Below are 23,684 nucleotides of genomic sequence, written 5' to 3'. Positions count from 1 at the left end.
TAAACAAGGCAATATGACAGGAATTCACATAGCATTTACATTATGTGTCATAAGCAATCATGAGATCTGAAGTTTTCAGGAGGATGTGTGTAGAACATATATAAATCCCACATCATCTTACTTGAGGGACTTGAGCATCCTCTGGCTTTGATCTGCAGGGTGACCTGGAGTCAGTCCTTGCAGATCCTGAGGGGCAGCTGTATTGGATTTTTGGGTTAAAACACCAGAGCCGGGGGCAGGCTGCAGGAGCCAGGAGAGCCAACTGTTGCCGTGTGTCATCACTGAGCGGCCTAAAGGCCTGGCTCTCGGCTCGCTGGCAGTCCCACGTGCCTGACTGCATGCCAGGGCTAGTGCCACAGTGACCCTAGAGGGAAGGCGGGGGGACCATTCAGCTGCAAAGGGGAGGGCAAGGGCACTACTTGCCCTCTATTCCTTGTCTTTGCATGGGCTTCTGAGAGCTCAAATCCAAATCAGGTGGCTCGGTCCAGCAAAGGGTTGGTTTTGTTTCATGTGGGGGTGAGGGGGTGTGTATGTGTGTTCCAGCTGCTTCTATTTCCCCTGAATCCTTCATATTCTACCCATTTTCTTGTTCATCTGTATCCTGTCACAGGTTTGCTTGTATGGATAGCAAATAATTTTTAAGGAGAAAGACATGGGAGCCCCTGCCCTTGCCTGATACCCATGTGGACACCAGGGACCTGCAGGGGAGGATCTGGGGTCAAGTCCCAGGGCCCATGAGTGGCAGTGCCAGGATCCATTCTGGATCACTGGCCCACATCGTAGACAGGCATCTGCCAGGGTCCCGAGGGTCCCTCTCCTGCCTGTTCGGAAATCCGGCCTCATCTGAACAGAGGTATGAGCCTGGGGACACAAGTGGAGAATGATGGCCCGTCACGTGCCACTCCAGGTCCATGCAAGAGCAACCCCGGCACAACTGCAGCAGCAATTTCATGCTCAATGCTCTGTGAGCCTAATGATTCCCAGCTGTGGTCTCTGAACACCAGGGCTCTGCAAAGCCATAGAGGAGTGGAGCTTTGGCATTAAGTTCTGCAGCACTGGGCACTTGGTTTTCAGAGGAAGGGTGTTCAAAATAATAGCTCTTGCCAAGAGAGGCACTGGGAACACTTCCAACATGACCTGGACAGTGTCCGCCCCTCCCCATGTCTCCTGGGCATGGTGTCCCTCCTCCACACTGTAGTACTCATGGCCAATTGCACAGCCTCCTACCATGTGGCTTAGACACACATCTGCTGGAGTAGCCGCTTGGGAGAGCCAGGCCAGTAGTAGTGTCTACTTGTGCAGGATCAGCCCTAGATGAGGAGATGAAGCCCAAAGTCGGGTGCTTTGGACAGATCTGCTATCATACTCACTTCCCTCTGGTCCATGTGTGTTTTGCTTCTGTGTTCTCATGATTTCACAGATGCCCACCAGGAATTATTTTAGACCCTGAGGTTTGAATCCAGAACCCTTTCAAAGCATCCATTTTCTCCAGAACACAAATGGTGCTTGAAAGTGAGGGAAGATTTCAGAAATAGGAAAATCCTAGAGCTCTGTGGAGCTGCAGCTGCCCCAGCAGGATGAGAGCTGTTTGAGTCCTTTCTAAGACAAAACAGGTTTATGAGGGGCAGGGAATTTACCTCAGTGGTTCCGCCACTTACCTCCCAAGCGTAGACCTGAGTTCAATCCCCGATACCAAAACAGGCTCATGAGCAGGGCTGAGTGACCACGAGGGGACCAGCAGTGTGAGGAGCAGCCAGGCTCATCTATAGATAGGGACACCAGGGAGGAAATGAACAGCAGCTTCCCCAGGTCCTGCTGGGCTCCAGGTTGAGGTGACCTTGCTGGATCTGTACCTGGAGGGGCCCTCGATGCCCTGTATTCCCAGGGCTTGGTCTCCAATGTGAGGCTATTTATTAGAGGTGGTGGAGCCTTTAAGAGGTGGAGCCTAGTGGGAAGCTGGGTTATGAGGGGGGCGTGACTTTGAAAGGATCCCGGGATGCTGGCTCTTCCCCTCTCTTATCCTCCCAGCCACTGAGAAGTCAGCAGCTCTGCTCCACCACTCACTCCTGCCATCATAGGCCACTACATGCCCCAAACAGCAGGGCCAGGTGCCTGGACTATGGGCTGAAACCTCCAAACTGTGAGCCACCCTAACCTTCCCTCTCTATAAGCTGATCACCTCAGGTATTCTATTACAGTAGCAGAAAGCTAACACTGGCCTCTACCTGCAAACCCAGCAAATCCTACATAGCACAGAGTGGGGCATATGTGACAACGACCTAGGCAGGTAACATCAGATCTGACTCCTTTGTGGGATACTAAGCAAGTCAGTGAATCTGTCCATTACAGCTTGCCAACTGTGCTGTACTCTTGAGAAGGAGGGAAGCCATCACTTCCAGGATCAAGAAATGGAGCCAGACAGCTGGAGAGAGCAGGGCAGACTCAGGATTTAACCAGATACCTGATGGGCAGTCACAGATGGGAGTGCCCAAGAGGGACCCTTGCCTGGATAAAGATTTAGAACTAGGAGGGAAGAGCAGGGCCTGGTGAGGTAACACAGGAAGCACTGGATAAATACAGAACCCTCCCAAGGACTGCTGGGGCTGGGCAAGCACCTCCAGCTAGCCCAAGGCTCAGAGAGGAAGCTGGTGCATCAGGGCCAGGACAGCACCGCGGAGAGCTCCCAAGACGGCAGCTAGAAGCTCTGTGTTTGGAAGGATTCTGAGGCTCCTGTGGGTTGAGCAGGCAGATCTGATAATGGATTACTGATGCCTGCATAGACTTGGGGCAGGGCAAGGTGGACAGCTTGCAGTGTTCGCCTGTCCTGACCCAGGGGAGGCTCCAGCCACCAGAAGGCCTTTGGCATCTCAGCCACTTTGCATGCTGGGGACTTGGGTCTCTAAACTGAACAAGGGCTGGTCCCCTGTGTGCTTGTGATTCTTCTCCCCAAGCTTTTCCTCAAAGGTCCAGTTCTACCATCCTGGCCACACACCGTCTGATCAGGGAAGGCTCACGAGCTCTGGCCTTTCAGCTGGAGACTTGGCCCCACTTTTCCTAATGAATGAACTTTGGATGTGGCCCCCAATGATGCAGGGCCAACATCAAGGTGTCAAGGGGCTGTGCACCCCTTTAGGGCTCAGGGCCCCTCCCTTCTCCTAGTGGCTGCCAGCCTCCTCTGCTCATAGCCGACCGCTCACCCCCATCTTTCTGGTCACCAGCCCTGTTCTTTGACTGAGTCAAAGGATACACTTGGTCATGTTCAGAGTCTGCATGAATAATCTGGGATAATCTTCCCTTCCTTGTGCTAAGACTGATCCTGTCATTGCTGTACCCCAAGTGAGGAAACCCTGGTGCTGCCTCCACCCAGGCCTTCACCATTGTCCTGGACTCTCACGGGCCCCCAGGGGCAGAATCTTGCCCACAGTGGTCATAGGTTCTTGGGTCCCCAGCTGTCTCAGGGGACTCAGTGACTAACATGGGTGTGTTCGTTGTAGAGGGTAGGTTGGGTCACATTCCAGGTGCTTTGCGGTGCGGCTCCATGCATCTCACACGGAGCGGATGGATGCTTCCTCTGCCACATGAACATTAAGATTATGTGTGCCTTGCAATGGACTTGGGGGAAGCAACTGAGAGAGGGAACACACATGCAGTGTGGCTTGGCCTCCTGGCTTCTGCCATCGAAGAGCTCACCTTCAGGGGAGTCCCGGATGGAGCAGATTCACACCCAGTGAGCAGCCTGCAGGTGATCCTATGCTGACCTGTCCTTCGCTCCCCAAGCCAAAAGTGCTACACAAGGGACAGGAAGTTTGTCCGGTCCCCAGAGACCAAGAGACAGCCTGCTTCAGGATGGATACAAAGAAAGCAACACTGCAGGGGATAAAATGAAAAGAGAAGAGGAGTCCAGAAAGCAGGACTGAGGCCTCCAGGAAGCCAGGACAACACCTGTGTCTGAATAGGGAACATCTGGGGATGATCCTAGTGGGAGGTGTCCCAGCTTCCAGAGACACAGCGTGGTGACCAGTGCTGCTAAGAACCCCGACTGGGTCCTGTGCTGCATCTCCCTGGCATCATGGCAAGGGTTCTAGTCCAGCAGAGGCTCCACACTTGCACATGTCCACAGGAATAACAGCATCGGCTCCATGGCTCAATGTATTAAAAAGCAATATAAAGTGCAGTGTGATCCCGTCAGAGCAGAGCAAGTGCAGCTACTTCTTCCTTTCACTTGGGCTTAGCTGAGATGTAGTCTCCTCCTTGCAAGTAATGGTGTTGAACTTTAAGCCAATGTAAATGGCAGGGAGGCTGATGGGTCAGATTCTGGTGTCTCAAGGGGCCAGGGATCCTCTGAAAGCTGGGTCCAAGAGGGAAGTGGGACAGTGAGGCCTGCCACTGGGAGCTGAGCAGTGGGGACTTCCCATGAGTGAGTGGCATTTTGGCTATGGAGAAGGTCACCTGGCCCTTTGGGACCCAGGCCCTGCCTGGTTAGGCATGGCCAAAGGCACAAGCCCTCTTAGAGTGAATGTGGAGACCAAGATGCTCCTCTCATGGGAGGACAGGGCCACAGGACCTCACAAGTGCACAGCTGGCAAGTGTCGTGGGCACCCATCTCAGCTAAGGCCTCCAGGAGATGGGCCAGTCCCTGAACTTCAGTCTGCTGGTGTACATAGTCCCCCTGGAAAGGCTCCATTCTTTACAAGGGCGAGCATGCTTGTCATTTGGTGTCACATCTGTCTACCTGCCACTCCCCACCTGCACCTCTGCCTCCCTCACATGCAGGGGCTCATCCGATCATTGCTCTTCTGTATCTCTGCAGCAGGCAGTGACTGGCACATCCTGAGCAACAGGGCCAAAGCTACTGGACTTAGTGACACATATGTGTGGGAGAGTGAGCACTCCAAGATGTGTGGAAGGAGCTGCTCTCCCTAGTGGTTTAATTCCCTGGCATCAATGACATTGACTTCCCCCTCACCCACAGGGAGCCACATCATTGCCTTCCTGCTGCCAGGGACCAGGCCAAGCCCAGACCCATGAGCCTGGGCTGAGAGTTGGAACAAAGGACTTGTCCCTAGGACAGGAGTCATGCTGCTTGTTTGACACAGCAGTCGAATACAACTCTTATTTCCATTTCCCACGTCATTTAATAAGAATTTCTTACTCATTATAGAACTGGTAATAGAAGAACTCCTTTTGGCCCAGCCCTGAAAACACAATTCATTCCCTGTGCTCTAGTCTGGCCATTAGATTGTTCATAGTCTCTAACTGCAGATTGTAGAACTGTATAATTTTCCAAGATTTGAGCCAAATATTCAAATACATCAGTGATTTGATAATCAAATGCCAGGAAGAGACGAGGCCAATGAATCCTATTTCATGAGGCTCTGGATGGCAGACTTTTCCCGAGGGGGTATTGTGTGACTTCACATGAATATTTATTGGGTCTGTCGGAGATGTTTTCCTCTGAAAGCAGATTCGGGATGTAGGTCCCCACAGGTTCCTCACTTCAGAGCCTTGGCATCCTCTTGGATTCAGCTTCTCCACTCCTGGGAAGAACAGCTCTTGATTTGAAAATAAAGACAAATTTATTTTTCTTCTGAAAAAGAAACCTAATTGTCATCTGCATTTTCGCTGTTAATGTGAATGAACAGAAACGAGCTGACTGCTGGCAAACTGACTGTGTGCTCCCTGTCCACAGTTCTGTCACTATTAAAATGATTTGGCCTCGAAGAACAGGGCTGTGAGAATGAGCCTTCTTCCCAGCAGGTTGCCACAGCCATGGGCCAGGGACCATGGTCATAGTGTGTCCACCTCCACCTTGCCTCCTGCTAGCCTCCCCCTCCCAGGACAATGCAAATGGCAGCTCTGGGACAGGAATGGGTAAATGCAAAGGGTTGAGCACCATGCCTCAAAACATATCTCAAGCCATGGACAAGTCAGAACTGCCTGTGGAGAGGGTATGTGGGGCCCAGCATCACCTCCATGGTCTCTGTTGCCACAGTATGTATCTTGAGTGTCCTGGGATGGTGCTGTGGGAGGTAGTGGAGCCTCTGAGGGGTAGGGGGTGGTGAGGGTCTCCAGGCCATCAGAGATGAGCCCTCCAAGGGGACTGGGGACCCAGACCTTTGTGCCTGTCTGGTCCCCTGCTTATGATATAAACCTCTGTGCTGCACTATGCACCCACACCATGATGTGCTGCCCTTGCCACAGCCCCTGAATCAGACAGATGGGAGCCTCCAAACTGCAGAGACAAGAGGCTTAAGGGGGGCCCAGGACCAGGTGGCAGCAAGGACCCAGTGCTACTGTGGTTGTGAGGGCAGTGGAGGTGGGCACAGCACCCTGTCTCCAATTTGTTCTTAAGATGGAAAAAAGTCTTTATTTATGTCCTTAAAAATGTCTAGAAATTTAAGATATTTTTTGAATTAACATTTTTTTCAATGGGAAGAGGCCTTCTCAGACCATCCTGCCCCTGACAACCTCCTCTTCCCTCTGACTGAGCACAGACTGCTCCTTTCAGTCTTTAGTCAGTCAGGCTGAACAGAGTCCTTTGTGGCCTTCACTTGTTGCTACTCATAAGAGCTAAATGCCCTCAAGCTGGGTGTTGATACTTTAAGTGCTGAGCAGTGATGTGCAAAAGTCACCAGACACCCAGGGTTAGTGTCCAAACCCTGGGCTGACAGGTGAAGACATGGATTCAGAACCCCAGCAACTGTCAGCAGTGAGCTCAGCCCCCCCCCCCTCGCACAGTGATCCTGACACTGTCTCCCCATGCTTCTCATGGGGACAGGTCTTTCGGCACTGACCCGAGCTGCCTCTTCTCCCTGAGGCCCTGGGGTATGTCCCTCAGCTAAGATTAAGGATGATTGCCAGGAGGGTGCACTAGTGGCCCTTCTGTATCCATGGGGACACCTCAAGACCCACAGGGATGCCCAGCACAGTGGATAGTACCAAAGCCTAACAAATGTGCTTTCCCATATGTGCATGCCTGTGATAATAAGAGATTAACAGCAGTCAATAATGAAATGGAAGCATAGAATTATACTATAGGTGCAATAAAAGTCTGTGAATATGTGTTCTCTAAATATCTTATTGCACTCTGTCTTAGTTGCTTCTTTTCATTGCTGAGACAAAATACCTGATATCAAAAGTTAAGAGATGAAAGGTTTATTTGGCTCATAGTTTGTAGAGGTTTCAGTTCATAATCAGTTGGATCCAAGGAAGGGCAGCATGGCAGACAGGCATCACAGAGGAGAAAAAGCTCATGGTGGGCAGAAGGTAGCAAAGCATGCAAGGGACCTTGGCAGCTTCTTTTTGCCCCTTTATATTTTATCTAGGTTACTGGGATTAGGGTGCTGCCAAACAATGAGTAGACTGATTTAATAATCACACACCCTTGATGCCAGCATCACACAACTCTGGATCCAGCCACCTCTGAAAAAGCCCCACCTATGACCACATGAGGCTTTTGGGGACAACCAGACACAAACCATGACACACTCTAGCCTTCTTATGAAAGGAAATGCCTTACAGCTTCCCTTGGGATCATCGGTCTCCCAGCACCTCTACTCTTTCCTTGGGGACACTGGTAAGAGAGATAATGGACATGGGCTCCCTGACAGTTGATCTGATAACTGAGATGGCTACTAAGTGACTCACAGGCCATAGCATCCCCAGAGAGGATTCACCCTCAGGACAAAGGGTGATGCATGTCCCCAGAAAGAGTGGAATGACATGAGATGACATCACATTATCAAAGAAGCCCAAAATTTAAACTCCAGAGGTGGTTTATTTTGGGAATCTTCCATTTCATACTTTTGGACACAGTTGGCCCTGGAACTGCAGAGTGAAGCCATAGCTGAGGGGAGCCATGACCCTACCAGGATAGAAGGTCAGACAGAGAGCAAAGAGGACTCCAAGGTAGCCACTTTCTCATCAGCTGGTTGTGACATGGTCTGAGCCCAGGGAGGGAGGCTCCTGGACAGCACATAACATCACAGTCAAGAATTTGAACTCTGGATTTAGATTTCACCCTAAACACAGACCCACTGAGCAGTAAGCACCTGCATGGACTTTGCCAGTCCACAACACAGACTTTATGCCCAGGGTGGCAGATGGGTAGCCAGGCTGCAGAATAAATTCAGGGGATCAGTGTTATCCATTCTGCAGAGCAGGGGGATTGTGACAGCCTCGAGGCACAGCCAGAATGAGGCCACCCATTTGTTTATTCTGTAGTCACATAAAAGATAATTCTTAAAACAAAAATGGGCACGAACCAAGGGTAAACTAAGAATCCATTCCCCCAGAGACTTGCACAATGCCTTCCTGTATGGAGGGTGGATGAGGATGGTGAGGAAGTGGCTGTCCACATCTGAGACCTGGGATTCACAGAACTGTGCCAGGGTCTGTGGGGCCCTATGGAACCTCCTTGCATCACCAAGGAAGTACCCTGAGCTGATGGGTGGTGGCAGGAGCTGGGGTGCTCTGGTCCTTTTACTTTCCTAGAGTTGATCAAACATATGAAGAAAACAAGTAGAATCTGAAAAACCTAGAAAACAGAATATGTCCAAAGCACCTCTGAAGAAAGGCTGTGAGGTACAGGGAGAGAGAAGTGGGTGCAGGTAATGGAGACAGCCTGATACCCAGGCAGACTCTGGAGTCCAGGACACAAGGTTCCTGTGCCGCTCTTGGGGCACCAGAGCACTCTGAGGAGCCTCACCCCTAGCTAGTTGGAGTCTGGGCTGGTGACACTAGGAGTCCTGCTGGGCACCAGAGTGAGGCAGGCCAGGTGAAGGATAGCAGGAGCAGCAGTTCCACCACCTCAGAGGAGCACAGAGGGGCAGGCACAGCCGGAGCCCCAAGGCCTAGCACAGGCAGCCAACAGGAACATCTGAAAAGGGCCCACACTCTTCCCTGGGCCAGTGGGTGATTTGAAAATGCTCCTGTGCCCTGAGTCAGGATAGGAAGGAGTATACAAGATCCTAACATGGTCCCCAGCCCACAGGAAGGGCTGAGCACCCTCAGCCACAGTGTGCTGCCCATCTGGGACATCAGGAGGGCCAGGGAGGCCCAGCCCAGCACCCACCCTAAACAAATCCAAGTTTAAAGACTTGCTTTTGTATGCAGGGAAATTTGCTATAGGTTTATGTGAAGAAGAGAATTGATGTTCAGCATACAGTGCTCAAAGAGCTGATAGGACATAGATGGGTTAGGACCACATCCTGAGGACAGGGCTGCCCGGCATCTGGGTGAGGACCTCACAGGCAAAGTGAGCACTTAGAACATGTATCCCAGTTTGTGACAGTCAACTTGTGTCCACATGGACCACCTCATCTACACTGCAAAGCACAGAGAAGAGAATGGTCCTATGTGTGGAGAGGAGATTCCACCATCCTGGCTGGTAAAGAAGGTCTCTACGGACTGGGAACTATGGCATTGTCCCATGGGAACTGTGAGAATGAGGCCCAACCTTCATCTGCGTGATTCTCTGGAGTGTCTCTGACCTCATTTAGCTGCAAGAGAGGCCGGGAATGAATGTCTGAGGACATAGGGTTTTAGGATAGCAGGAAGAAGGAGACAATGTATGTGGGGAGACACATCTCCAACACAAGCATGAGAAAGTGTAATTACTGAGAAAGTGTGTTCTGTCTGCATGAGAGAATAGCAAATTACTCTTAAGTTCAAACGGACCCTTTATAAAGGATTTTATTAATCAAATGTGTTCAGCTGCATTTTAAACTGGAAACATTAGTCTGTTCTCAAGAAATAGCGATGATCTCCCTTAGAAATAGCCTATCCTCTGAAGGACATGGTCAGCAATTCTGCTTGAGTCACAGTGACATAACTGTGAAGACACTGCAGCTTCCAAACAGGTTTCCCAAACCACATTTGCTACCCTGCTGCCTACGAAGTCACTGTGGAAAACAGATGCGTGACCTCCTTTCCTTGCACGCTTCCAGCACATGTTGAGCAGGCAGTTATCACATGTCCTGCAGGAAGGCTCCTGCCTCACCATTGAACTCAGCACATGCCAAGCTTATTTGATAGCTGAGCCCTTTCTTACCATGCCTCTCACTTCCCAGGGCCACTGGAGAAGCAGCTTCCAGCACAGCAGGCTCCCTGGGTCATGAGCCACATGCATGGCTATCCATTGAGGCTTATCATGAAAAGAACCAGATCCCAAGAACCAGAAGGCCCTCGATGGGGCTTCCAGACTCCTTGAGCTCTAGCCTGCTCACTGGGAGGAGAGAATCTGGCCAGATTACGTCTAACATTGGGGATTGAGACTGTCTCTTATTTCTCTGTCCCTCTGTACTAAATGGCCCAAAATACCATACTTCTAGCAAAACTAATTATCTAGGGTAAGGACTGAGTCCGATTTCCACTGCAACCCAGGTCTTCCCTGGGATGGGTTTAGCCTGGATGAATGTGCTCTGAATGAATGAATGATGATGGAATGATGGAGTGAATGAATGAATGAATGAGTGCTAAGAGAACAGGGCTCTGCAATCTGTACAGAAATGGCATCTGATTGGCCCCTTATAGAGTAGCCACAGAGCATGTGATGCCAGGAGAGTTACTGCTTAGCCAGAGCAGCAGGAAGGACCCACTCAGTGCTGCCCATTCACCTTCCTGTCTTCCACCGGCAGCTGCCTGCCCGATAGACACAGACTGGCTGGGAAATATGGGCTGTATGTCACAATCATCTGCAAAGGCCAAAGTTTTCTCCACCACTACTGGGATCAGGATTCAGCTCTGGTGAGAAATCTTCATCTCATCATAGGAAAATGTCCATTAGGATGTTGAGGAGGAAGCCCAGCTTCAAATCTGTAGGTGGGCAGAGCATTCTGAGTCTGTAGGAGAGATGTTTCTTAGAGGGAGGGGTAGAGCAGCGATCTTCAAGTCCAGAAAGCCTGGTAAGCACAGGCACAAAGGAGGCGGGTAACAGCTATGGAAATGCAGGTAGATGGGAGGGTTGAATTCTAGCATTCTCTGGCACAACTGGATGACGATAGCTAACAATAAGGGACTGTGTATTTTAAAGTAGCTGCACAGATGGTTTTGAATTTGTCCGACACAAAGAAATAGGTATTTAAAGTGATAGAATGCTAATTACCCTGATTTAATCATTGCATGTTGTATACCTTGACCTTGGGAAGGAACCAGAAGTCGAACTGTGCCAGATCTGGTAACTAAGTTAGATAAGGACACTCTGGAAAGAGGTCTTCCAGAACTGCTTCAGAAAGTGGCAAGAACAGTGGGATGAGTGTGTTCAAAGTAAAAATGAGGATTTTGAGGAGGACTCATGGCAATGTGTCTTTTACTGTAATACTTTTTTACTTAAATACTCACTGTATTTTCTGCCCACACCCAGCAGTGCAAGTGGGTGGGGACATTTCTGGGCCTCTCAGGAGATGACCTGGGTTTGACTACATTTGCAAATGGACAAACACTTAAATAAGGTTATAAAGCACATGGCATATTGTCATTGTTTACTGGAACTTCCATGAGTCTTTTATGGTGACTATATAACTCCTTCAGCAGCCATGGGGAAAGAGGCTCTGCCCACAGTCGCTCTGGCTCCAGGAGCAGCTCCCATACAGCGTAGGCGCCTTTTCCACTCTGGCCGGCCCCAGCTGCTTGCAGGGAAAGAGCAGAGAGGATTGCATGGGTGGATGATTTGGGCCAGAATTCAGCTGTGGCCTGGGCCCACCCAAGGGCTAAACCTCCCACAGAGCCAGAACCAGCAGCCAACTGGCTGCAGACAGCCCAGGAGCCAGTGCCTGGGAGCAGGCAGTCAGGTTGGCCAGGTGTGGGACCTGATTAGCCTTATCAGAGCTGCAGACCAGGGTGTGGCCCAGTCTCACTGTCCCATGTGGCTGTGTGGGAGCTGAGTTCTGGACAGCAATTCAGAAGGCTCCTTGGGAAGACAGGCGCCATGGGACCCATACGTCTATGGCTGCCACACACCTTTATCTGGGGAAGTGAGAAAAACTCAGCCCAGGCCTTAGCTAGGCTGCATCAAATGCTCTAAACACAATGTCCTGACTCTGCTGTGGAAAGGTGGCCGGTCCAGATGCAGATTGGCAGTCAGCCACTGCCCTGTTGGCTCCTTACTCCTTGTTAGATGTCCAAGAAGACACAAAAGGCCTTAATGTGCACACTCCTAACAGCAGGGCATGAATACGTGAGGCAAAACTGACAGGACTGTGAGGAGAAATAGATGCATCTAGTGTTATTGGTAGAGACTTCAACACCTCTCTATCAGTAATGAACTAATCCAGAAGGCAGAAAATAAGTCAGCACAGCAGTGCAGCCCTGAACAGACTCATCAGTGAGCCTGGGACCTCCCAGTAGCAGGCAGAGGAGGGAAGAACACAGTGTTCAGGACAGGGCTTCACTCAGCAGCAATATTTGAAGAAGATGAGAAAGATGGTGCCTTGACATACAAAGAGCACACATGAGAAGCCCATGGCTAATATCACACTCCCTGGTGGAGAGCTGAAAGGATTTCCTCCAAGATCAGGGGGCAAAACAAAGATGTTCATGATCACTGTTTCCATTCAAAATGGTACTGAAAATCCTAGCCAGTGTGGCTAGGTGAATCAGAAAGGAAGAAGTAAAATCTGTGTGCAGAGGACCTAATTTGATAGATAGAAAAATATTCAAAGACTCCACTAAAATGGCATTAGAGCTAACAAACAAAATCAGCAAGGTCTCAGGATGCAAGATCTGTACATAAAAATCAGCAGAGTTTCTATGTAGTAATAAACAATCCAAGGAAGAAATCAAGAAAACAATCTTGCAATAGCATAAAAAATTGTAGGAATAAATTTAATCAAGGAAATGAAAGATTAATACTCCCCAAACTATAAAACATTGCTGAAAGAAATTGAAGAATACACAAAAACTAGAAGTATAGTCTCTACTCATGATTGGAAGAATTAAGCTTTATGAAATGTCTACACTACCCAAAGGGGTCTACAAACTAAGCAGCAATCCAAATTAAAACCCTAATGATCTATTTCACAGAAATAGACAAACAATACTGAAATTCATGAGGAAGCACCAAAGCAGTCTGAGGAAGAACAAAGCCAGACTCTTCGCACTTCCTGATTTTGAATTATATTACAAAGCCATATTAATCAATATGGTATGGTACTGGCTTGTAGACAGACATACCTACTAAATGAATGGAACAGAGAGACCCAAATAAACCCAAGCACATCTAGTCAGTGAATTTTTGACCAGGCACCAAGAATACACACTGGGGACATCATTATGTCTTCAACAAAGGGAGTCAGGGCCTCTGGATAGCCACATGCAGAAGAATAAAATCAGATCTTTATCTTACACCATACACAAAAATCTACTAAAATAAATTAAAATCTTAAACATTAAGACCCAAAGTCATAAAATTCCTGGCAAAAATGAGGGGAAAATCTATACTTTTGTTCTGTAATGATTTTTTAAAATTTTTATTTCAAAAGTATGAGAAAACAAACTAAAACAAATAGAACTAAATAAAACTAAAGTTTCTACACAACAAAGGAAGCAACCAGCAAAATGGGAAAGTAAGTTACAAAATGGGAGAAACTGATTGCACACTTTCTAATCCATAAAAGATTAATATTAAAGATGTACAAAGAACTCATGCAACTCGATGACAGAAAAACAAATAGCCCAGTTAAAAAATGGACAAAGGGTCTGAATAGCTGTTTCTTCCACAGAGGAATACAAGTGTGCAATGGTATACAAATAGATGCATAACACCATGAACCACCAAAAGGAATGGAAATCAAACCACAAAAGATAACGCCTCACACTTGTTAGGATGGTGAGTATCCAAAAGTAGAAAGGTAGCAGATGTTGGTGGGCTGTGGAAAAAAGGGAAACCCAGCATACGGTTAGCAGGAAGATAAATCAGTGCAACCACGGGGGAAACAGTGTGGAGGTTCCTCAAAAAATGAAAACTTGAACTACACGGAATTCCACTTAACCCCACCACCACCCCCTGCTTTGGGTGTGCATCCAAAGGAAACAAAATCAGTATGTCAAAGGGACATCTGCGTGCCTGTGTTTACGGCAGCATTATTTATAGCAGCCAAGAGAAGGAAGCAAACCAACTGTCCATCTCTAGATGAACAGATAAAGAAAACATGGTATATATACAGTCATACAATGGAGTATTCTTCAGCCTTACAAAGAGGAGGAAATCCTGTCACTAGTGACGGCCTGGATGGCCAGGGAGGACTCTGTGCTAAGTAAAACAAGCCAGGCACAGGGGACAAATATTGCACTGTAACATCTCCCAAAGTGGACACTCAGTAGCAGGGAGGGCTCAGAGGTCACCAGGGGCCGTGGGTGGAAGAAAGGAGAGGTGCTGGCCAAAGGGTGCACATTTTCACTTACAGCATGAATAATTACTGGAGACCTAAAGCACAGCATTAGTAAATAATTAATTATAATTAGTTTAATTAATTAATAAGACTATTGTGTTCTTGAAATTTGCTACAAAGTAGATCTTAAGTGTTCATAGAAACACATCATGGGAGGTACTTTGTGTATTAATCAGCTTGATTGTAATAATCATTTCACAGTGTGCATTTTTATCAAATAACCATATTGCACAATTTAAATGTATGCTATATTTGCTTGACAATCATTCCTCAATAAAGCTGGGGAGAAAAAAGTGGAAAGAGAAAGAAGCGATCATAATTTATTCCAAGGGTGAGATCCACCTGCACCCTCAGCTGTACCCTCAGTGTCCACCACCAGGGGCCTCCAGAGGGACAGCTGCCTACAGCTTGGAACAAGGAGGTCCACTGGGGACCTCATAAATGAGATCACTGGCCTGAACAGTGAATGCTATTAACACTGACCACATCGTACCTGGTAACTGAGAGTAGATGCCTCTGAGCAGTGAGTGAAGAGATTCAATTCAGCGGAAGTTGGGCAGAGGAGAAGGCCATAAATAAGATGCTGACCTCCTTTGGAAAACTGACTGAGATCATGTATGACCTTGGCTGGCCTATAGCATACAGAAATGCTGAAATCACAGCAGATTACTAGGTTCAGAGTTCCAGTGCCCTTTTACAGGATGGTTCTCTATCCCTGTCCTCGCCTCCTCACACAAGACACACACAGATATGTGCACAAAACACACACAAACACAACACACACACAACACGAACACACAGACATCTGTACAACACACACGTACACACATGCCACACACAGATGAAAGCAGGTAAAATCTGTTGATTTCCTTGGGATTCAGGGTGACAGCTGCTTAGTTGTTCCTGGGGAAACTGGGGGGTGTACCTCTCTATGAACCTATGTTTGCTTCAAAATAGAATTTTTTTTTAAATCACATCATGAACTCTGAGACTGGCAGGAAAGCAGCAAGTAGACATCCATGTTGTAGATAATACGAGGTTTGCACACTTATGTGTAACACAGTTAATGAATAAAACATGGTAAGCACACATGTGACCTCTGTATCCATGTTCTAATCCAGCTGTCAATGTCCTTCAAACTCCTTCCCACAACATGAGTACCCAGGGCCCTCTGTGGTGCCCACAGGGCCTTGGTAATATCCTGCCAGCACAGGAGCAGCCTCCAGCTGTGGGCATTCTGGCCCCTAGCTGCCCAATTTCTCTATATAAGAACCAGAACCCAGTGTTTTCCTTCCTTCCTTCTTTCCTTCCTTCCTTCCTTCCTTCCTTCCTTCCTTCCTTCCTTCCTTCCTTCCTTTTCCCCTCCCTCCCTTCTCCTCTCCTTCTTCCTCCCTCTTCCTCTCCTCTGTGGTCCCTCTGTAGCTTCCCTTCCACCTGGCATGGCAGCTGTGGGGTGGAGAGGGACTGCCCCTGGGACCCTACAGGACATCATGCTCTCCTCCACCCCGGCATCCAAGTCCTTGACCCCTTGGTCACTCCTATATGGAACCCTTCCCTGCAATGTCACAGTCATTTCCTCCATAGAGCTGCAACAACCCCTTCCTTGGACAGTGGTGTGTTTCCAAAGGAACACATGTTTCCTCCATTCCCCCTGGGTGGACCTGCCCAGTGGTTCCTGGGTTTTTTCATTGTTCCTAGAAGAAATGCCCCAAAATTCACCATGGCCTACATATGACCAGTGTCACTGCCAGCCTGATCTCTGACATTCTGCCTGGTCTCTGCACCAAGCACAGCACCTCCTACCCCAATTGCATGGTGTGTCTTCCTCTGGAGGCCACTCCATTGTGCACCATCCCTCCCTGCTTCCTTCTGGACTTCCTCACAGCCCAAGCTCTACTTCCAGGGGGTGGGGTCCTTCAGACCAACCAACCCTCCTTTCAGAAATAATGACCAGCTTGGTGCTTATGTTGCCAGGGCAGGAGCTCCCTGGCGACAGGGTCTCACCTGTCCTCACCACTTCCTTGGGGTCCAGGACACTGGCATGTGCTACATGTCGAATAAGCAAACAATGATGGAACTGGGGAGTGTGGAGTCTTGGTGTTCCCCCTCTCTCTCTCTGTGACCATCATGATAACTGACCAACTACAGAGGAAGGGGAAGGGGGAAGGGTCATCGTGCTAGGGAGTGAGGTGAAGGGTAACGGAGGAGAGGCCCATGAGTACACATGGTAGCTGTGGGGCTCCCCAAGACTGGTGCATGCCTGGGTTGGGCTCAAGGATCCAGAATGCATGGGCTGCTGCATGAGCAGTGGCTTTTGCAAATGGCCCAACCCTGTTTAGACTGCTGCTCCTGCCGGCTGCCTAAGGGCTCATAGAGGACAACCTCACAGCCATCCTCAGACACCATCCAGAGCTCATGCTCACCCAGAGCTCATGCAACTGCTTTTGTAGTTGGTGAGAGAGGCTGAGTCAGGACCCTTTCTTTCAAGGAACAACCACCCTGAGCTGCTCAGTCTGGGGTGGAGACTGTGTCGCAGCATGAGACCAGGTCTGAGCCAAACCACACAGGGCTCCAGATGGCTGCTCTCGGGCACCTTCTTCATCCTGTTTGGTCTCAGAACCTGAGTGGGAATGAGGTGGGACCCTCTGCTCCCGTGGGAGATGCCCAGACTGGCCGGGGCTAAGCCCATCCGGGGTCCCTGGGACAAGACTCTGATGACCTCAGTCAGTGGGTCCAAGAACCACAGGGGCATGGAGGTCATTGTGTGAAAAAACACGGAGCTGCTGTGTCCACCTCACCTGATGGCGAAGGGGTGATTGGCCGACAGCCACTGCCATGTGTCCCCAGTCTGGAATGAGGGCTCCTACTGAGTGATCAGTGGGACGGGGACAGGGACTCCCAGGAAGACACACCATGGTTCTCCCTGCCATCTGGCCCTGCTTGTTGCACACTACGGGTGCTTTCTCCCTGACAGGACTGGGGGTCCTTGTGGGCTCAAAGATGAGCATCGACGCTGTCTCCTTATGGAGCTTTTGTGACAGACCCTGGCCAGGGAAGCCTCAGGTCCTGGAGAGATGGGGCCAGAAGAGAGAGGTGTGTGTGAGTGAGGTTTCTGGGGCAGTGAGGCCACCCTGCCACCCAAGAGACAGAGGCCATGCCCACCTGCACCCCATCCCCAAGGTGCCTTGTCCTGAACCCTGAAATAATAGGGAGGAGCATGACTCTCAGGAAATCTGAGTTACCAAAAACTGAAAGTTGTGGGTCACAAGTGACCAGGCTGGGCATGAGGCCAGAGGGCTGAGGGGTCACCCAGGGTGCCCCAGGCTTGAGCTGTACCTGCCCTACAGGCCTCCTTTGTCCTGGTATGAGACAAAGCAGAGCAGAGGGACCTGGAGCATCAAATGCAGGACGTCCTGATACGGTTCTCTGTCTGTGGTGGACTCAGCAACCTGCACACTGGAGACTAGAAAGCTGTGCCCTGCACACCCAAAGCAGGAACTGAAACTCAGCCATCCACAGAGTCCAGGCAGGGCTTCCAGTGAGACGCTTGGAGTCAGGGTGGGTGTGGTGGGGCCCAAGGAAGTGACTGGAGAGGCTCACAGAGCTATGCTTCCTCTGAGGGAAGAGCGCACTTCTTGGCTGACCATCCCCAGGTGACCTGAGGAAAAGGATGTGACAGCATCCTCCTTGACCAGAACAGGCCAAGGCTACCCTTCCTCCCCACCACGCTGTCTTCCAGCTCAGGAGAAAGTGTGAATCTCCCAGTCTTGACCACTGTGTGGGCTGAAGGTCAACGAAGGGCACACAACTGTTAGCTGGTTTATATCTGATCATCTCAGGGAATTCTGGGACTTACAAAGCAGGGATTGAAGTTGTTCTTTAGGGCAAGTACACTCCACTTCTGATACTCCTGAGGGGTGAATCTTAGGAATTTCCCTGTTTCCCCTCACACTTGTGGCAAACTACCCACGACAAAGTCTCGTTCACCACAGCTGTGGACAGAGACAGGGAGCAAGCAACCAGCACACGTTCCCATCATCTATGCTCCTCAAGGAAGGGTGACCTCTGGGCACATAACTGTCCCTTGAATGTCCCATATGTCCCTTCCCCATGAGCTCTGCAATAGGGCCAAACCCATCAACTGGCCCAGAGCCAGAGGCCAGGGGACCCACTGGCTCCCTGGACCTGGCCAGTGGGTAGACGCTCCCACACGCCAGCATCTAGGGACCACACATCTCCTGCAGGCTGGTGACATTTGCCTTCCCACTGTGCTATCACCTTCCAGACAGAAGGAGGCCCCACATCTGAATTCCCCCTTGAGGAAGGTGAGCCCCAAGCCCTGGCCCCACACCCTAGAAGTGCAGATGCCAGGGCCCAAAAGCCAAAGCTCGCAGAGACGACAGGCCAGGCCTTCAGGACTCCACAGCTCCAGGCTCCTTTTCCCCTGTTCAGTTTCCTGATGCCTGCTTGGAGCCCAAACGTGAAAATGACCATTGTCCCCACCTCGTCAGACAAACTCCGGACATGAATCGGCCTTGGAAAAATGAGATTCTGCCCTGTTTTTCTCCAATCCGACACTGGAATCCTTCCTATCAAACTCAGGTAAGGAAAAAACAAGTCATGCAGTCTTTACCTTGGAATACTGTGAGTCTACAGAGCTTTAAATAGAGCATTGTTGGGCCAGCACTGTGGAAAGAAAATGATTGTATTTCCCCAGTTCCGACCCACACCCTTTCCCCACAGTCCTTGTGTTTCTAAAATGGGGCAGCGTCTTACAAACAGAGCTTGTGTTTAATGTTATTTTTCTTCTTGAAAGAAACAAAAACACTTGCCATCTAGAGTATTCTTTATCTTGCACACAACAGAGTCTGAACTGCCATGTGCTTTCATGGTGAGATTCATTTTAACATGTCCAGTAGCACATGTGACTGCATAAGGTCATGATAGCTGCTGTCCTGAGCACTGGTTCTTCCAGACAAGGCTCTTTTTTCCATCCTCATTCAGCCTTTCTTTCCCTTTTCTGTTCCTGTTCTTCTCAGCATCCCATGAACTCCTTTCCCCTCAATCTTTATGGGGCTGGCATGTCACTCTTTTAAGGCCCTCTCTGTTATTTGCAAAAGTTCTTACTCTATGACCATTATCAGAATCCACTTGGAGAAAAAAAATTATTTGTTCAACTAGTTTCTTCAGTGGTTTACTTTCCCCTAGCACATTGCAAAGAGCAGCTGGGTGCAGGCATTTTGGTAACGTGGACCAGAAGGCCCTAGACCTTGGCAATTGCTTTGCTGGGATCTTCCGTCAGCAAAGGCAGTAACTGGCTGGAGCCCAGGGTGGAATGCATCTCCTGTGGATAGAGCAGGGCACTTGTGTTGCTTCCAAGGTAGGGCTTCCACTACCTCTGCTTTGCAGCCCATGCCCTCACCTGCCCAGCCATACAGCTGTCCCAGAGGTATTGCACAGCCATTTCTCTTAAATAGGTTAGCCACTTGATGTCATACTCATCTTCCCTCCCTCCCTCTCTTCCTTTCTTCCTTTCCTTCCTCTTCCTCCTCATCCTCCTCCTCCTTTTTACTCTTCTTCTTTGCATCTATGTGAAGGTGCCTTGTGTCTACCACTGTGCTGGGGTCATGGAGACCATCAGGATCACCTTTAGCATAAACAGGTTTTGCTCTGTTTTCAAGGCTCTGATCTCATGGTACAAATGTACAAATGTACAAATGCTCTCATGAGTCCTTTGTCCCTAAGGGCAAGCTGCCTGCACAGGGTTCTCAGCTGTGAATGCTGTCACCTTTACACATGTCAAACCCTGGTAGAATGGATCTGAGAGATCATGAAGGGCCGGCCTGGTAACACAATCTGTCACATGAGACTGCAGTCCTAACCATAACCTTGAAGGTAGCCTGGCCATGTTGTAGCTTTGCACCCAGGTTATGGAGACATCCTGAAGATATGTAGTTCAGACAGTATCTGTGGGCTTCTTGCTGTGACATCCTGGAATGCCTCTGATCCGTGAGAGCACACACACCCTAGATTCATGGATCCCAAATTCATACCCAACTAAACTCATTCTTCTGCAAAATTCTCTGCCTGTTATTCAGTCTGAGCTGGGGCATAGTAGAAAGACAAAGGGAGAAGATGTGGCCCTCCTGACATTAACTGGTCCCTGTCCTGGGTTGAACTAGACCCCCTCATCAGGACAAAGTGCTCATCCCCAGCTGCTGGGAGAGACCTGCCTTTGGCCTGTCCTGAGTCACCTGGCAGTTTACCTGGTCAAAGGGTATCTGATGCAAGAATACAGAGCCCTGGGTCCCTTCACTGAGATGGGACAGCCCTGCTGTGCTGTCTTGCTCCCATGGGATCAGGTTGAGGCTGGACCCCAGCCAGCCCAGCATCTTCACCTGCCCCTTTCCCTTGCTCTGCTTCATTTCCCTCCTGACCCTTCTCCTGAGGCCACACCTTCAATACATAACTGGGAAAGAATTACAAAGTAAAACCTCCATGTGTACCACAATGAGACACACATACAAAGTAGACAGCTGAAATCCAAAATGTTGACAACACCAAATGCCAGCAAAGATGTGGAGCAACAGGAACTCCTGCTCATTGCTGATAGAAATACAAAATAGTACTCCTAATAGAGAGCTAGCTTAGCAGTTTCTTATAAAGAAAACATGGGCTTACCATATGTAATTGTTAACTCTGGTATGTCAACGTCATTGGATTAAGAAACACCCAGCAGATTAGTCAAGCATGTCCCTGGGTGTGTCTGAGTGGGTCATGGACATGTGACCTTGGGTACTATATCTGGTCCCTCACCCCTTCCTTTCTGGCACTGTTCCCCTGCTCTGCTTCCTGGCCACCATGAGCTAAGTAGCTTTGCTTGCTCCACCACACCCTTCCACCATGATATTCCTGCCTTGGAGCCAGCTGACCATGGACTGAATCCCCTTAAACCATGAGCCAAATAAACCTCTCCTCCTTTAAGTTGTGGGTGTCAGATGTGATGTCCCAGCCACAGGAAAGCCAAGTAATACACCATATCACTTAGCAATCACACTCCTAAGTAGTTAGCCAATGAATTAAAATTTTTCATGTCCTTACAAAATCACACACACACGTGAATATTTATATCTTTATTAATAACTGTGAAAACTTGGAAGCAACCAAGATGACCTTTGATAGGTGATGGTGAACTGTGGTGTGGCCTTTTTTTTCTTCCTTCCTAGGTTTAAGGACTTCTAGCTTATTTTCTTGCCTTATTCCATCAACTAGGACTTCCTGTGTGACATTCCCACAGGTTCCCTTCCCCTCAGGGTTTCCTTGTCCTTATCATCTTGCATTAATGTGCTGTGAGAGTGACAATTTGTGACAATACTGACACGATTATTAACCAAAGTCCCTGGCCTACAGGAGAGTGTGCTCTTTGGGTTCCATAGTTCCATGGATTTTGACAAACACACAATGTCATATATCCTTCATTACAGGATCACACAGAATAGTTAAAAAGTCTTTAAATCCCTGAAGCCACACCTGTTCATCCTTCTCTTCCTCCTCTGGAAGGTTCACAAACCACTGACCTATTCACTGTTTCTACCCTTTCCTGAATGACATACAATTGGAGTCATACACTGTGTGGCCTTTTCTTTTACATACAGATGTATATATCCCGGGTCATACTTAATTTTTTTTTCATATATCATGTTATTGGTGCCATATTTAACAAATCACCCTTAGTGTGTCTGGCTAACATCATTACCAGTAATGGGTCACTTAGATTTTCTCCTTTGCCTTACAGAATGTTGTAGCTTCACATTTTATATTAGCTATGCCATCCATTTTTGTGAAAGGTGTAAGGATCTAAATATTGTTTTGCATGTGGATGTCCAGCTATTCTGGCACCATTTGTTGACAAGACTCCTTTCTCTGTTTCCTTTACTCCTTTGCAATGATCAGTTGACTGCATCTGTGTGGAGATATTTCTGGTTTCTATGTTCTGTTCTATTAATCCATCTAATTTTCTCCAGTACTACATAGTCTTGATTACAGTAGCTTCACAGTAAACCTTGAAACAGTGTCAAAATCTTCAAACAATGTCCATCCTCTTACGTTGTTCTTCTGTATAATGTTTGTTATTTGGAATTTTGTGCCTTTCCATACAGCTTCAGGACAACCTTATTGACATCCACCAATCACTTTCTGGGAAGAGGACTAACATTGCACCAAATCCATAAATCAATCTGAAAGAACCAATACCTTAACAAGATTGAGTTTTTCTGTTTATGAACATGGTATATCTCTCTATTTATTGTGATCTCCTTGCTTTTATCAGCATTTGTGGGTTTTGACATATAGATCTTGTCTGTATTTTCATACATACATAAATAGTGGTTCATTGTTGGGAAAATATTCTATTTCAAAGAAATATTAGAAATTACAGAACTTTAAAAGGATTTAATAAAATTTGTCTTTAGTAAAAGTGAATTACAAAGTTAATTTGCCAAGAGTCTGGAGAGTGAGTTGGAGAGAGGAGTAAGTGTAGCACAGGGAATTTTAAGGTCCCAAAACAATTAGTACATGATGTACATGGTGAATGTGTGACGCATTTTCCAAAACCCACAGAACAACACAACACAGAGAGAGAACCCTGATGTAAACAAGGGTTTCAGTTAATAATGACACATCAGCATTGGCTCACCAGATGTCACACATATGTGCCCCACTAACACAAGACCTTAATAGTCAGGGAAATGATGAGGCAGACGGTGGGTAAGTGGAACTATCTTAATGTGCAATATTTTTGTAAACCTATATTTTAAAAAATAGTATTGAAGTTTAAAATTACCTTATCTTTTTAATAGCTCCATTTCAGAAACAAGTTTTAGTCTAAAGTTATTATTTTCTTTTTCTTTTTTATTAGTACATGTTTGCAGTACATAATGTTTACATTCCTTGCATGGAGTCAGCATGTACATAGCACATCTTAATTTATTTTCTCATCCCCTTCCCCACCTTCCCCTCTGCCTTCATCTCTTGATCTCCTTCCTATTTGAGAAAGATTTATCTCCTACTTCTTATTATCTGTTTATTATTTTGCTCTTTATACTTTGGATTTCTCATATAAGAGAAACCGTGTGATATATAAGCTTGTGTATTTGGTGCATTTCATTTATTTTAGATTTTGGAAACAGAACTCACTACACACTCTTGAGGCATGAGATTAGGGCATGACAAAGCACTGGGTGTGATCCATCTATCATGGAGACCTGTCAATTATGAAGACCTGTCAATCACAGAGAC

This window comes from Heterocephalus glaber, unplaced genomic scaffold (assembly GCF_053883595.1).
Source record: "Heterocephalus glaber isolate CG9 unplaced genomic scaffold, H.glaber_assembly_v1.0 deba00001532, whole genome shotgun sequence".
Lineage (NCBI taxonomy): Eukaryota > Metazoa > Chordata > Mammalia > Rodentia > Bathyergidae > Heterocephalus > Heterocephalus glaber.
This window is presented reverse-complemented; position numbering follows the sequence as displayed.